At 43.3% G+C, this 16887-nt stretch overlaps 1 pseudogene; it reads left to right on the plus strand.

The window, feature by feature from the left end:
• The first annotated feature begins 14608 nt into the window (after positions 1 to 14608).
• On the plus strand, positions 14609 to 15609 carry LOC102980403 (40S ribosomal protein SA-like; annotated as a pseudogene).
• The last annotated feature ends 1278 nt before the right edge of the window (positions 15610 to 16887 follow it).

Genomic DNA, 16887 nt, shown 5'->3' on the forward strand with positions numbered 1-16887 from the left:
CCGTCCGGAGCCTGTGCTCTGCACCGGGAGAGGCCACAACAGTGGAGGGCCCGTGTGCCACCCCCCCCACAAAAAAGAAGAGGATTGAAAAGTCTTCCCTGGACATCTGACCAGTCCAGGAGAAAAGGCCCACATGGAGGGTTCCCTAGGAAACAGTCTAGTCATATAACCCCCCAGTGCCAAGTTGGGGAAGCTCTGGGAGAGATCTCAAGAAAATGAAATCAATAATTACTAATGTGTTTTTACACAACTGGGGCAGAATTTGGATTTGATTAGGGATAAGGTCATTAAAACCCAAGCAAGGGAAAAAACAAGACAATTATTCACTCTAGGTGGAAAAAATGTGCAGGAAAGGAAAAATATTTTTGATATCCTACACAAATTAGCTGCCTACAGCATTTACACAGTCATGGTGATGGAAACATTAGATATTGATCTAACTGAGTTACAACATCACTGTATTGGGCAGATGGAACACTACGTGTGTGTGTGTGTGTGTGTGTGTGTGTGTGTGTGTGTGTGTGTGTGTGACCTATAGAGAGCTAAGTCCCCATCTTGTATGTCGGGAAGCCAACAGATAACATCTATAATTGAAATATCATGTAGCAACATAAATCTGTTATTTGGAAACTTATAGTTAAATATTAACAGAATCAGAAAAGTTGAAAGAGATTGTCTTTGGAGAGTGTGCAATGGAGGTGGGAAGCATTGCATGGCTTAACTCCTATTTTTCATAATAAGCCATATAAAAATAGTTGACTCCTTCATATATGTATATGTATAATGTTAATGAAAATAAACATTAAATTTAAAGAGGAGGGCTTCCCTGGTGGCACAGTGGTTAAGAATCTGCCTGCCAATACAGGGGACATGGGTTCGAGCCCTGGTCCGGGAAGATCCCACATGCGTGGAGCAGCTAAGCCTGTGCGCCACAACTACTGAGCCTGAGCTCTAGAGCCCGTGAGCCACAACTACTGAAGCCCATGTGCCTAGAGCCCGTGCTCCGCAACAAGAGAAGCCACCGCAATGAGAAGCCCGCGCACCTCAACGAAGAGTAACCCCTGCTCGCTGCAGCTAGAGAAAGCCCACACGCAGCAATGAAGACCAAACACAGCCAAAAATAAAATTAATTAATTAATTAAAATTTAAAAATAAAATAAAGAGGAAAAGAAAAAAGTAGTTATGCTAATATATCCCATTATTGGCTTTTTTTTTTTTTTTGGTACTCCCTCCTGGTTTTGACCGCAGTACCAAGTACACATAGCTGTTGCTTTACCTTGTGTTATGGGTTGAAATGGGTCCCCCAAATGATGTAGAACACCTAACGTAAATTACTTCAGAATGAGCCCTTATTTGGAGATAGGGTCTTTACAGAGGTAACCAAGTTAAAGTAAGGTCATTAGGGTAGGCCCTAATCTAAAATGACTGGTGTCCCTATAAAATGGGGAAATTTGGACACAGAGACAGACGCACACACAGGGAGAATGCCATGTTAAGTTGAAGGTAGAGATCTGGGTGATATATCTACAAGCCAAGGAATACCAAAGGTTGCCCTCAGAAGCTAGAGAAGAGGCATGGAACAGAGTTTCCCTCACAGCCCTCTGAAGGAGCCAACCCTGCTGATACCTTGATATTGTACTTCTAGCCTCCAGAACTGTGAGACAACACAGCTCTGTTGTCTAAGCCATCCAGTCTGTGGTACTTTGGTATGGGAGCCCTAGGAACTAACACACATGACATGCTATAGCTCAATTCTGTGGACTCAGTAAAGGGAGGGACTATGTTTCTGAATCTTCCACTGAAAGGAGGAGAAAAGGAAGGGAGGAAAGAAAAGAGGGAGGAAAGGAAGAAGAAGAGAAGGGCCAAAATGTGCCTAGATCAACCTTGACTCCAGCCGGAAAATCTGCTTTTGAGCAAGAGAGGTTATACTTCTGTCTCTAACTCTTTTATAACTGGAACATACATATGTATAATATTTGTAGTTGAAAAATAAATAAATACAAACATACACACATACCAAAGAAAAATGGAAAAGAAAATGTTTCTCCTCAATTCTTCAAAATCTCCAAACAGGAGAATAACTAACTGGTAATGTTGAGATGAATAAAGTACATTGAGGTCAATAAAGGATTAATAGATTGTATTTTAATTTGTTGATTTTTCCTAACAAAGTAAGATAACTGCATTGGGGTAGACTGGGCTCTGCCTTACTTCTCCCTTGGAACTCACAGAGCCAGGGAGACATGGACCCAGGGCCATTCTTCCTGGACGTACTTGGGAACATTGAGAAAACTTTTCAAAGATTGGCCCTTGATGGATGTAGGTAAGAAGGTAACAGCTACCACTTCCACCTAGCTGTCCAGCTCCAATACACGATATGTAAACCGCACACAGCCTCTCTGTGGTTTACAAGGTTCAAAGTTATTAACTAAAATCAATTGAAATAAAAAGGGTCACATTTGCCGTGGTACACAATTTACTTCTCCAGACGGCTTTGGCCTGCACTGCCGGACACACACACACACACACACACACTCAGTAACCCTGGGGGAGAGCAGAGGCAGCTGCAGAAGCCCAAAACCTCCCCAGTCCTAATTAAACCCTCCAAGTTTCCAGGCAACACAGCCAAGGAAAAAATCATTTCCAAGCTGAAGACCCTCAACACACACACACACACACACACACACACACACACTCAGTAACCCTGGGGGAGAGCAGAGGCAGCTGCAGAAGCCCAAAACCTCCCCAGTCCTAATTAAACCCTCCAAGTTTCCAGGCAACACAGCCAAGGAAAAAATCATTTCCAAGCTGAAGACCCTCAGCCCCCGCCCCAGCAAAGGAAACGGTCGTTTGGTTTAATCAGCCCACGTGCACATTCTCTCTCCCCAGGTTGCCAAGACTGGGCCTGTACTTAGCAGAGGTATTTGTGTAATCAAAGCTTCTGGAACTTTCCCTGCCAAGGCTACCAATGTGAATAGGCTCCTGAGGTAAAAATGTTCCCCCTGCTGGGGACGGTGCCCTTGAAGTCTACATCAAAATCAAGCCAGGGTCACAGCTGTTGCGGCACCCCACAGCGGAAAACTTGCAAGAAATCCTAGCCTGCACTACTGCTTTGCCTCAGGTCTAGCGGAAACAGGCCCCAGTTGCCGGGGAGGGAGGGAGGGAGAGGAGAAAGGGAATATGTTTTCAAAAAGCCAACCCCTCTAAGTAGTACTCTGGGGTGGGAAGACAAAGCTGCCGTGGAACCTTGCCCCTTCACCAAGGCAACCTCACCCCACCACCCTCGCCCCTCCTCCTCTGTGAGCTGGGGGTCCCGCAGGTTGGCCGAGAGCCACTAGGTGGCAACAGATTAACTCTTCAAATGCCAGAGTGGGCTCAGAGAAGTCAGGAGTTGGGTGGAAAACTTTGCACCTGGTCACTTTTCAGAGGAAAGGAAAAACAAATGGCTTTTTTTCTGTCCTTAAAGACCCTCGGCTTGCAGTGCTGATATCGGAGGAAATCCCGTGAGGGGAAGACTGCTTCCGGGTCACCCATTCATAGGGTGGCTTGAGACATGGGGAGATACCATCGTGTGTGCTCCAGGTTTCACGTGAGTGACAACAAACTAAAAGACCCTTTGAGAAACTTATGCTCACGTTCAATCCACTTCAACAAATACCAACTACAGTAAGAAATGGGTGCATGGCATTTTCCATAGACAGCGCTAATGGACAAGGCCCCTGCCCTTGGGGTTTGTGGGATGACAAGCGCTACATGAATGGTGTCTTTTTTTTAATTGAAGTTGATGTACAGTATTGTATAAGTTACAGGTGTACAATATAGTGATTCACAATTTTTAAAGGCTATATTCTATTTATAATTATTATAAAAGATTGGCTATGCTCCTTGTATTGTACAATATATCCTTGTAGCTTATTTTATTTTTAAGTTTTTAATTTTTATTTTTAAAATAAATTTATTTATTTTTGGCTGCGTTGGGTCTTTGTTGCTGTGCACGGGCTTTCTCTAGTTGCAGTGAGCGGGGGCTACTCTACGTTGTGGTACGCCAGCTTCTCACTGTGGTGGCTTCTCTTGTTGAGGAGCACAGGCTCTCGGTGTGTGGCCTTCACTAGTTGCAGCACGCAGGCTCAGTAGTTGTGGCTCATGGGCTCTAGAGCGCAGGCTCAGTGGTTGTGGCGCACGGGCTTAGATGCTCCGCGGCATGTGAGATCTTCCCAGACCGGGGCTCGAACCCGTGTCCCCTGCATTGGCAGGCAGATTCTCAACCTCTGCACCACCAAGAAAACCCCCTGATTGGGTCTTTTTTATATTTTCTAGTTCCTTATTAAATTCTCATTTTGTTCATCTATTCTTTTCCCTAATTCAGTTAGCATTCTTATTATTAGTGTGTTGAATTATTTATCTGTTAAATCAGGCATATTCTTAACCACTGTGCCACCAGGGAAGCCCTGTAGCTTATTTTATACCTAAAAATTTGTACCTCTTAATCCCCTACCCCTATATAGCACCCCCTTTTCCTCTCCCCACTGGTAACCACTAGTTTGTTCTCTATATGGGTGAGTCTGCTTCTTTTTTTGTTGTATCATGAATAATATTCTTATAGTTAGCCACCTTTGAGGAGTAAAGGAGAGGAGACTCAAATTTTCTATGAGTAAAAAGGAAAGACAAGTAAGTTCCAGAAAATAGGCTCATAAAGATCATTTTACATCAAGCTTCTCTGATATGGGAAGGCTTGCGTTTTTAGGCTGAGCGAGGCCTAAAATATGGGAGCCACCACAGAGAAACTTTGCCAGCAGAGGCTAGAAATGCTTGCTGTTCAGATGACAAGAACAACAAATCATTCCCCTGGGTATTCTAGCCTCTGCAAGGCATCCCCCCATTCTGCCTATTAAACTTCTGCCACAAATATAAAAACACTGTGGTGTTGATTGGAGTATAGGGCCGGAAAGGTGAAATTGATTTACTTTAGAAAAGGGAGAGGGAGCTACCAGCCTCAGGAGGAATAAATTCAGAAAGGCGGGATGGGAGCTGGGGGAGAGAAGACAAGTGCTCTTGTCACTGGGTTTAAGAGAGTTTGGAGGGATACTGGGAGAAGGAGGAAAGAACTGGGAGGAGGGAGCCATAAATGTGTGATATATACGACAAGAGAGAGATGGGAAAGGCAATTTTAAGATGTTTTGCTGTGCATTTGGGATTCTCTTTGATATGTTTCAACAGAACTCAGTAAAGATTAAAATTACCTTGTGATTATTTTTATTTCTTGGGCTGGAAGGCCGCCGATGACAGAGCAAGCAGCTTTGGTGGCAACACTCCCTTCCCTTCCCGCCTGTCTAGGTGGTAAGACAGTGTCCAGATTGTAAATTCTTTCAGGAAAAGCCATTGCAGGATCTCTGATAGGTTACACAAAACATAAGTATTTGTTATGCTAATTCTAATAAGCAATTTCTCATTCTTGAATGGGCAGCCTCAGAGTTTCACTTTTGCTCTACACGTTCCCCAAAAAGACAGGAAGCACCACAGTAAGACAACTCTGATCAGCAAGTGACTTTGGATGATGATGTCACGTGGTTTTCTTTAATCATCACCATACTTACACTGAGTACATGGCAGGACTAATAGGTGTTGGGTGGAATCGGGGCTCAGAGTGGCCCACTAGCCGCAGTTCTTATTTGGGACAAGAACTGTTGTGTGTTGGAGAATTTTAAATGAGTTTGTCCCAAGGTCCTGATCATACTTTCATTTTTTCTCTCTGCCAGATTCCCTGTATCTCTAACCACTCCTTTACCACCCAACCATGTCTAGTCTCCTAAGCAAATTCCTACCCTAAAAGGAAGCTTTTTGAAATGTCCCGGGCTCTGTGAAACCTGCCCTGAGCGCTCACCACACCCTCTGTACATAAGTCACGCCCTGGTACTGCGATATTACTTTCATATCTACCTTCCTAGCTAGAGTGAAGACATGAATGATCTCTATATCTTCAGTGCCCAGAACAGTGCCCAGCACACAGCTGATGCTTGACAAACATTGGACCAAGACCTGTCCCATATCCTGTCATTCCATGCTGAGAAAGCCCAGCTTCTGAAAAGCCATCATTTTCCAAGCACTTCACCTAGAACTCAAATGGCAGTAGGTGCTAGGGAATTCGACTGATTATTCATCCCTCTAATTATAAGGTGTATTTCTCAGTCTTCAATTGGCAGTCCAAGAACAAAGTTTACTCAGATTTACAGAAAGTGGAGGAAAATGCCCCAATAAGTCGACTTTCTGATCATCAGAGCTCTAGGAATATGGTTCTCAAAGCCTTTAGCGATAGAAATTTTTGTGTCTATACTTCTGCTTCTGACATGAAACTCTTACTCTTTTAAAACATGTTTATTTTTTTAAAATACAAAAGTATTCCATGCTCATTAAAGAACAATTGCCAAATAGAGAAAAGCAGAAAACAACAAAACAGTTTTCAATCAGTCTCACTATGTAAATATTAAGTCTGTAACATTTTGGAGTATGAATTATTCTCTTACTTACGGATTTTTATAAAAACCAGAGGACAGCTCATGCTGCCTGCTAAAATTAGAGCCAGAGTCCACAGAACATACATAGGTGGATTTCATAGTTGGTTCCTGGGTGCACAGGTGAGGAAGCGCCTGCCTATAGGCACACCCTGGTAAGCAGCTCTGGGTAGGGGGAGATGAGTTAATGGAAAGAGTGAATTAGCACGGTTGGGTGCCTTTGCTTGATCTTATGGAGTTTGTCTGTTGCCAACCACTTTTCTGTTCTCTTCAAATCCCCTGGAGTCGTGACAAGCCTCAGGCTTCCGGCTCCCACCTGTGCAATTACTGGTCAGCCCTCTCAGGCTGCAGTGATGGACATGAGGTCCTTAGTAAAAATCTGAGGGCCTCACCAACAGCCCCGTGACCTTCACCACTGGTTTCCTTGACTGAACTTGCCTTGAACTGTCATACTCGAACTCTAGCCTCCATTATGACACTCTTCCTTGAACTCTTAGTGGCAACCTCAGCCCCATCACTTGTTACTGTAATGGGACAAACAACTCCCTAGAATGGAAAGATCATGGCAGCAAGATGACACCTCGTTGAAGTTAATAAAGAGATAGAGACAGCTTTCAGGCTGAGCAGAGCAGACCATCAGGATGTCCTCATTTGTATGGAATGACCAGCCCCGAGAAAAGCGTACACTGTCTTCTCAGCATTGGAATGGATCTTTACATGTGTCTATATATATTTGTTTTATTTAATGTAAAAAGTATTTCTGGGCCCAGAGGAATGAATCACTGCTGTAACTGAACAAGGCTTACCTGGGCTCTGCCAGGCACTGTGCTAATTGCTGAAGACATAAAGACACATACGACAGTCCAGCTAGGGAGAGAACCATGCAGCTGCGTAGAGGGAAAGGATTTTAATATTTATGGAATGCTCCCTCTGTGCTGGCCATTGTGCTAGGTGTTTTGTAAAATTAACACATTTAATCTCAGCAAAGTGTAAATTAGATAGTATTGCTTTTCATTTTATGGAAGAAGAGGACCTGAGGCTCAGGGAGCTATTTACTGCCGTAACTCACACAGCTGGAACTTTTTTTTTTTTTTTTTGCGGCACACGGGGCTCTCACTGTTGTGGCCTCTCCCGTTGCGTAGCACAGGTTCCGGACGCACAGGCTCAGCGGCCATGGCTCACGGGCCCAGCCGCTCCGTGGCACGTGGGATCTTCCCGGACCGGGGCACGAACCCGTGTCTCCTGCATCGGCAGGCGGACTCTCAACCACTGCACCACCAGGGAAGCCCTGGAACTTTTAATAAAAACTCAAAATCGACATCCCAGTCAGTTTGATGGAGCAGCATTTCAGCGTGTATGGGTGGGGACTGCGAGCACGGCCTCTGTGCCGTCTGCCTTGCCTTGCTTTCTGGCTCAGTCAGGGCCAGGAGCCACACCATCCCAGGCTTACCTCCTCCTTCCCTGAAGATGCAAAGCACAGAACGGTGGAATGAACTGGAGGTGTAGATTCAGCGGGTCTTGTGTTCCTACCAGTGGTGTGGCCTCAGGTTCACGTCTTGATTTTTTTTTTTTTTTTTTTTTTTTTTTGTGGTACGCGGGCCTCACACTGCTGTGGCCTCTCCCTTTGCGGAGCACAGGCTCCGGACGCGCAGGCCCAGCGGCCATGGCTCACGGGCCCAGCCGCTCCGCGGCATGTGGGATCCTCCCAGACCGGGGCGCGAACCCGGTTCCCCTGCATCGGCAGGCGGACGCGCAACCACTGCGCCACCAGGGAAGCCCACGTCTTGATATTTTTGAGCTCTGGTTCCTCACTCATATGATGGCACAATGGCTACCTTACAGGGTTAAGATTATGAGTCTTGAGTTATGAAAAGCGGCTCACACTGAACATGGAGCATTTCAACGCTCAATAAACATTAGCTCTTGTGCCTTCACAGCTTTACCAGCATAGACCTATATGGTCAGCTCCTGTACTATGTCCTAAAATACTCTATTTGTTCTGTGTGTGTTAATCTTTGTCCCCCCAACCCATTCTCCTCCCCTACTAGTTGGCCTTAAATTCTTTGAGGGAAAATACCATGTCACATATTAACAATTTTCATAGTGTGTGACCCATAGAAAACATGAAAAAACAAAAAACAATACCCAACATTTGATTGATCGAATCTGTCTTGCTGACACCACATTCTGACCACCAGGTGATGGGTTAGTAGCAGATAAATAGAGCCAGCTCATACTGACTGTGAAAGCCATGTTAAACTTTCAGGAAATTTGTGAGCCAGTTGTGAAACTGTGGGTAGCTTAAAATTTGCTGTGGTAGGAGTATTTACACCACAGAAATCGGTAAATCCTATAAAGCAGGGCTTTGCTTCATCCCCACACCCAAACATACACAGAGAGCCAGAACGTACAAGGTTTCCTGATAGTCTAATTTCTGGTGCCTCATCATTTTCAAGAAACTTCCAGATGATACTTAGCTTGATCTCACCGAAGCAGAAATGTGTAGAGTATTTAAAGACTCCCTATACTAACAGGATTTCTGATTTTAGAATTGGAAATTTAAAGATCTCACTTATTTTGATCTCTCTCCAGTGTAGAAGTATCTTCTCTAACATTCCTGATGAATGCCATAGGAACCCAGTCTCTCCCCATGGAGAGCTCCAAAAATTCTTCTTCACAATGGTCTGTTCCTACCTTTCCTGTAACTTCCACTAATTGTTCTGGGATCTGCCTGTATTTTGTAGCAAAGCAGAATGTGCACACTCTCCAAGTGATAGCATTGAGCACAGCTCTCATGTCACAGCCACCATGACTCCTCTTTGTCAGCCTTCATGTAGGGCCTTCATTTTCTCATTGTTAAGACTGTCCACACCCCACCGTTGTAATTATCCAAGAACTGAACGAAATATTCTGGATTTAGCCAATTAAGTACAATAAAGTGGGACTACTACTTCCTGTGATATTTTTCCACAAGTATAGTTCACATTTAGTTAAAAAAATTAATTCTTGTCATTAATTAATTATTTTCAAGCCAGGCTACCTTAGTGCTGTATCTACACAATTCATTTTATGAGCTAAGCACTTTACATTTATGGTGGTTGTATGCCATATTCCCATTACTGATGCATTCTCTTTTGAGTATTGATTTTGGTAACCGTCATATTAATTCAATTAATTTTTAGTTTTGTGACCTCCCCTATAGACCTTCCTATAGGTAAATTTTAAAGACTAAATACAAATATTCAACCAGTTGTGGTTTTACCTAATTACTGTTATCCAACACAACTGTCTGAAATTTGTCTGCAGGGATGTCATGAGAAGTTTTGTCTAATAGTTTGCTGAAATCAGGCATGTTTATCTATTTCCCTAGATTTGTCAGTGCAACCATTTCAGCAAAAATGGTAGTGAATTTGATGCGGTATGTCTTGTTTTTAGTGAACTCGGCTGGTTTCTTGTACTTATCTACTTGTTTTCTAATTTGCTTATAAATGTTGTGTTTAATAATTGATTCTAGAATTTTGTACTGAGAAAAAGCTTACCAGTCAGTAGTTTCCAATAGCCACCTTTTCCTGTTTGTTGAGATTCAGTATGACATTTTCTTAATACTTCTTTTGACATCTCTCCTGTTCACTTTAATGTCACATGGATTCCAAGTCATGGGACTCTTGCAAGTCCAGAGTCATACCCTGTTAAATCATTTGTCTGGTCCTTCAGTGCACTGCTGTCTAATAGAAATGATGCAAAACACACAGATGAGCCATTTACATAATTAAAAAAATTCTAATAGCCACATTAAATAACTAAAAAGAAACAGGTAAATTTAATTTTAACCTTATATCTCCAAGTTATTATCATTTCAAAACATAATCTATGTAAAAATTATTGAGATATTTTACATTTTTTATGCTAAGTCTTCCAAATCTAGAGTGTGGTTTATACTTGGAGTAAACCTTAATACATATATACCAGCCACATTTCAAGAGCTTAAAAGGCACATGTAGTCACATGAATCGGGCAAGGATAGACTTCTACTCATTTCAAGTGTCTGGACATTATTGTTGTTATTATTATTATTATGATGTACTCTTTTTACCTTGTACTTCATTCCCATTTTCGTGATATTTATTCTTTCTTTTTCAGCAAGAAGGGCTCGCCACAGTCAAGAAGGCAAGAGCTAAATAGAGGTGGAACAGCCTCACTTTCTCTTTGTCTGTTGATATTAATGAGGGTACCTTTTACAGTTAAACACCATAAAGAAAGCTCGTTAACGGCAACAACATCCCCTAGCACACAATTCTCCCTAGAACCACAAAATGGGTGTGTTACAGAGGCCTGGGAGCTAATTCTCTCCAGATGTGTACAAAGCAAGCCAGACCAAAAGGTGGAAACTGGAATTACTAAACACTTAATAAGGAGCTGATGGAACCAAGGCCCCAGGGTTGGCTCAGCAATAGTGAAACACAGAGACCCTGTTTGTTCAGAGGAACTTCAAAGCCCCCTATAAACTCCCAGGAAAGGTGAGAGGCAAAAACACTACAGAGGATTCTGCAGCATTCTTGCAAAGTCAAACTGGAGACTAACTTGAGATTCTTCCCCTGGTGCTTAAGAAGAAGACTTAGGGGCAGGTCTGGTGAGCAGATGTTTGACTTCTGTTGATGCCCATTCTTACAGTATGTGCATGGAGGATATAGACCTTTCTCTAGTGAGGCCAAAGGGAACAAAACAATTAAACATTTAGTTTAAAAAATAAATCAGAAAGAGCAAATGCCTTCTCTGGACTAAGTATTACTCTATACCCAAACCATAAAATTGCTAATGAGACATAGCAGATCCAAATAAAGTTGGTTATATTTATCTTTGTTTTTTCTTCCTTCCCTCACTTTAAGAGTGGGACAAAGAACATGGAGTTTTGGCTAAGACCATAATTAAAAAGGAGGAAAAAAGATCAAATAATCCAGTGTGATTTGAGTTGAAAGTCTGATCACTTTGGTCACCAGTTACCTGGCAGGAGAAAGGCTTCTAGGATCTAATCCTGTAGCTGTTTTGTTTGTTTGTTTGTTTGTTTGTTGTTTCCATTGCTAATCGCTGTGACCTGTCAGGTATGTGCTGTTTGCCTTTCATATCTTTCTTTGGGATTCAAAGAAAGAATGAAACAATGCCAGCTTAAAAACAACACAAGAAAAGTGATCAAAAGTGACCCCAATGCCTAAGCAAAATAGGTGCCATAGAGGAAGGAAGAGAAAGACCCTCATTAAAATGTTACTAAAAGAGAGAAAAACAGACAGTTCTGGTGTTGTTAGAAACTGAGGCAAAATCCCATCTCCTCCTTGGAGAATCAGAACAAAAAGTGTCCCCACCCCCTTTTTTTTTCATATAATAGAATTATGTCCATTGCACTCACAATATAATGATGAGTCAAATGTATAGTCTCTTTGGACTGAGACCTAGGTTGGATTCCCAGCGCAGGCACTTACTAGATGTATAACATTTTCAGTTTCTTAACCTGTCTTGGGTTTCAGTTTCCTCATCTATAAACAGGGCAGGAAAATAGTACTTCCTTCTTAGGATTGTTCTGAGGATTAGCAGAGGCAGTGTATGTAAAATTCTGACGCTTTATAGCCTACTCCTTGGCACAAGGTGAGAGATAACTAATGATACCCAAGGTGATAGTCTGTTTATTATTTACCATCCCATCTTCCATTCACCTCTCTTCCTGCAGGAATATGTCCTTTTGGTATTCACAGCCTTTGGTAGATTGCATTATTTTCAGGCAGATCCTTCTCCTTACCTCCAAAGGGCGGTTCATCAGGGTTGTTCCTTGTGCTAATTCTCTTCATAAAGGAAAGGAGCAGTCTCAACTGAGTCCCATACTTGGTGAATTCCTTAACTCTGAGCATTTGCTGGAAGTGTGGCTCTCAGAAATGGTTTTCCGAGATGGATCATTGGCTAAGGAGCTATGTGTCACCCCATACCCAGGCTGCCCTCAGTTCCCCTTCCTAGGACTTCTGTGCATATGACCAATCACCATAATAAAGCATTTCATAAAGTCATGATTTGACAAGAAAAAGATAAATGCAAAGACTACACAAACACTGGGAGGAGAAACATCTGGATGTCCACTGCTTGTTTCCTGTTGAGAGAGTTTGGGAACTTGGGGGTTTTAACAGTTGGACAGGGCTAATTTTGGAAATGACTTCACATTTGTACAAAAAGGAAAAGCATGCATTTATTACACTTTACTCATCCGATGAGAGAAGTTGGTGGTCAACTTCCCAAGCCTCTCTGAGAACAACGGGGATTGAATTAGAGACGGAGAGAGGGTTTTCCTTCCCTTCTCACCCTCTCACTTTTAGTATACCCCTTCTCCTTGTCATGACTTTGGGCTCCTTGATTTCTAACTTTCCTTCTTATATTCAGTTTCCTCTTAGGTTCCAGAAGTCTTAACTTTGAATTCTGGCTTTACCACTGACAGATCTCTTACTCTAAGCCTCAGTTTCCTCTTTTGAAAATAAAATGAATCATAATAGTAGTAGTAATCATAGCAGTAATAAGTATTTACCCTCCAATTTCACAGGATTGTGTAGATCAAGTCCCTTCCTCCTCCTCCTCCCAGTTCCCAAAACATTTGATGTGCTTTCTTGAGTCTATATCTTTTAATAGAGGTTTCCCTTTTCTCTCCCTAGAAAACTATGACTCACCCTTTTAGACCCAGCCTGAATACTACTGATGCTGTGAGAGATTGTCTCCCTCTCACAGGTATTAAAGATAACATTTCAGAGCACATTTCGTAACAAGGGAAATTTCGCAATACATCTTTAAGTAAGAAAAAGGAAGTTATAAAATATATGATCCAAATTTGGTAAAATATTATATTATATATATTTAAATTTATTTAACAGGATGTTAAATGGGGCTCCTCTTGTCATGGACTTTGGGCTACAGCTGCAAAGCTGAAAGAACCCTCACATTCTAAAATGGAGATGCTAGGTACATATGCAGACGTTATTAAAAGGTAGACCAGATAGCCTTGCAATACCCCACCACCTATATAAGAAAAGGTAAGAAACTCAAATTCAGTTTGCTTAAGTAGGAACTTCTTACTAATGAGTTGTTGGTTGCATATGAACTGTTGTGTCATCACTCCTCTGTTCCCCATGAGTTACTCACTTCTTAGGTCAGATGAGACTAGCTCTAAGAGAACCACTCCAAGAAATCGGGGATGCCTGCAGGAAGGGGAACCTGGCTTCTCACTCCTCTCTGGATGCTGGCTGAGTTATAGACAGTCTCAGGCCCATGGAGGTGCTGCCTCCCAAGCAGAGGAGAGTGAGAAAGTTCTTGGGATTTTGACACATGATCCCTTCCCTATAGGTGGGGGCATATGTGAGCCCTGCATGGCTTGTCTGAGCAACCCTGAAGGTGGGAGCCAGAGGAGCAGTTGACAACAGCAGGGTGAGGAGAAAAAACCACAGAGGAGCAGTGATGTCACTCTTCAGCATGGAAGGGATGCCTGAGTTTTCCACGGGCCCAGAGGATATTTTGAAGGTAACTAGATTTAAAGCTCCTTGAAGGTCATCCCAGCAGAAAATGGCAGTAAGGTGATTGCAAAAGCTGAGAGTGGAGGAGGGCAAGATATCAGCTGGATTGTGTGTCACTCACATGAATGTCAGGGGCTGCACAGTGTGTAGGTCCTCAGGGTGCCTCCAAGTAATCCACAGGCAACTGGCCAAAGACCAGGGTATGGAAGCCTCTAGAGACAGGCAGGAGTAGCCAAGGGAGACATAAGACATTAACGTCAGCACTAGGAAAGGATGTTTCTCTCTCTTCTTCCTCTTCTCCTCTCTTTTACCCCAAATCTGGAGATCCAGTAGAAGTGAGGAGAATACACCCAGACATACACTTCTCACTCCCCGCTGAAGATTCCTGCCCATGACTCAGGTCTCTGTTGAGGGTTGCAAATCAGGGGATGTTGGGAAAAACAGAACGTTTAAATTGGGAGTGAGACTGAAACTTTGGTTTAGGCTCAATGAAACTTGATGTTATAACTGAAAGTGACATTTTCCTTCTGGATCCATTTTGCTCTCAAGATCCCATGCTTGTTGATGGATGAAGAAAACTTCAGACTTGCCAATGAAAGGTAATGCAGCCTTTCCTCACTTACCCAGAGAGGAGTCCATACAGCATTGTCTTGGGTTCTCATTGTAACTTAAAGGGAAACGTTCACAAAGTTTAGAACCCTTGATGTCCCACAGATGAAGGAGGAGGATGTCCTCAAATTCCAAGCAGCAGGAACCCACTTAGGTGGCACCAACCTTGACTTCCAAATCGAACAATACATCTCCTAAAGGAAAAGTGATGGCATCTACATTACAGATCTGAAGGGGACCTGGGAGAAGCTTCTGCAGATGGCTTGTGCCATTGTTACCATTTAAAAACTGACTGATCAGTGTCATATCTTCCAGGAACACTGGCCAGAGGGCTGTGCTGAAGTTCGCTGCTGTCACTGGAGCCACTCCTATTGCTGTCCGCTTCACTCCTGGAACCTTCACTAACCAGATCCGGGCAGCCTTCCGGGGGCCGCGTCTTCTGGGGGTTACTGATCCCAGGGCTGACGACCAGCCTCTCCCAGAGGTGTTGTACGTTAACCCACCTACCACTGCTCCCTGTAACACAGACTCTCCTCTGCGCCCTGTGGACACTGCCATCCTTGCAGCAACAAGGGAAGTCGCTCAGTGGGTGTGAGGTGGTGGATCCTGGCCCAGGAAGTTCTGCACATGTGTGGTACCATCCCGTGTGCACACCGTGGGAGGTCACGCCTGATCTCTGCTTCTACAGAGGTGCTGGAGAGACTGAAAAGGAAGAGCAGGCCATGCTGAGAAGGCCATGGCCAAGGAGGAGCATCAGGGTGAATGGACAGCTGCAGCTCCCAAGTTCACTGTATTCTACCCGCGGTCACAGACGGGTCTGAAGGCGCAGGTGCCGCTGTGCCTGCCCAGAAGTTCCTGCACGAGCCGGGAGCCCTCAGCCCGCCACTGAGGACTGGCCTGCAGCTCCCACGGCTCAGGCCACTGAAAGGGTAGGAACAACCACTGAGTGGTCTTAAGCTGTTCTTCCCCAGGCTTTAAACACAATGGAAATAAGATTAGCAGAAAACAGTTTCTTAAAAAAGAAAAGAAAAGATAAAAGAAAGGTAATGTAGTCTCTGAGTTGAAAACTGTCCCAGGTAAATATTCTGTGTATTCTGCTATTAAGACTATCGGGACCACATTTTCCTTCTCAAGGTGTTTCCCCTCTTCCTCTTTATTTCTGTGATGGTGTCTAAGTTTAGGCAGAAGTTTACACATCCTCTTCACAGTGGGAAAGGAAATCTCTAATCTAGGTGCCATGTCCTCATTGTACAGATAAGAAAAGGAAGGTCAAGTAGCCAGTTAAGGGCGCATAGCTGGTGAGGGGCACACCGCCCTCTGTAGGTAAGCAGAGGTTGACATACACAAGTGCAAGAGCACCTGGTGGATGGATTAGGCATGTCACATTAGAAAAATGAAGAGCTTGCTAGCCAAGTTGGGTGGCCATGGTGCCAGATCTTGGCACACTTATCAGGACACTCTCAGACTCATAAAAAACACATCAGCCTAACACATTGGAGTCATTTCTATATTTCTGAAAGATAGACATGGTCTAGTAAAGGACATAGGACTTCACATGGTTCAAAATACGGTTGGTACTATTTGTTCCATGCACTTATTCCTCGTTCCTCTGTTAATGTCTATTTTGTGTGTTTTACATATAAGGTAGAATTCTAGGCACTGAGGATAAAGGAAAACAAGACAGATAGCCCCTGCACTTACAGAGCTTTTATTCTAAAAAGGAAGGGAGAGAATAAAAACTAATTGCACGCCATATACCTTATTACAATTTTTGATAAGTGCTCTGATAGAGAAATTTAGCATCCCATGAGACCATAAAATAAGACATGACCTATTTGGTGGGTCAGGGAATCTTTTCTTGAGGGAATGACCTTTGAGCTAAGCCAGAAAAGATGAATAGAAGGTAGCCAAGGGGAAGGAAACTGTTCTAAGAATGTTCCAGACTACATGTGTGCTATTCATATTGGGACAGAGCGTGGCTCAGCCACAGACTTGAAAAAGAGCTGGGGTCACTGGACACTGATAAGGTCAGTTGTACAGATTGTAAATTAAGTAGGTACTGGATCCTGTCCATGGGCCACCAGGCAGTGCATGCAGGAATAATCTTACTGGGAGTTTACTGGGAGGACCCGGGAAATGGAAGAAATAGCCAAAATATAGCTGTATCATTTCCACCGTGCTTTCAATATGATGTGACAGAAAATTCACCTAATAGTACTTAAAACTGAGGTTAG

Source organism: Physeter macrocephalus, chromosome 4 (genome assembly GCF_002837175.3).
Source record: "Physeter macrocephalus isolate SW-GA chromosome 4, ASM283717v5, whole genome shotgun sequence".
Classification (NCBI taxonomy): domain Eukaryota; kingdom Metazoa; phylum Chordata; class Mammalia; order Artiodactyla; family Physeteridae; genus Physeter; species Physeter macrocephalus.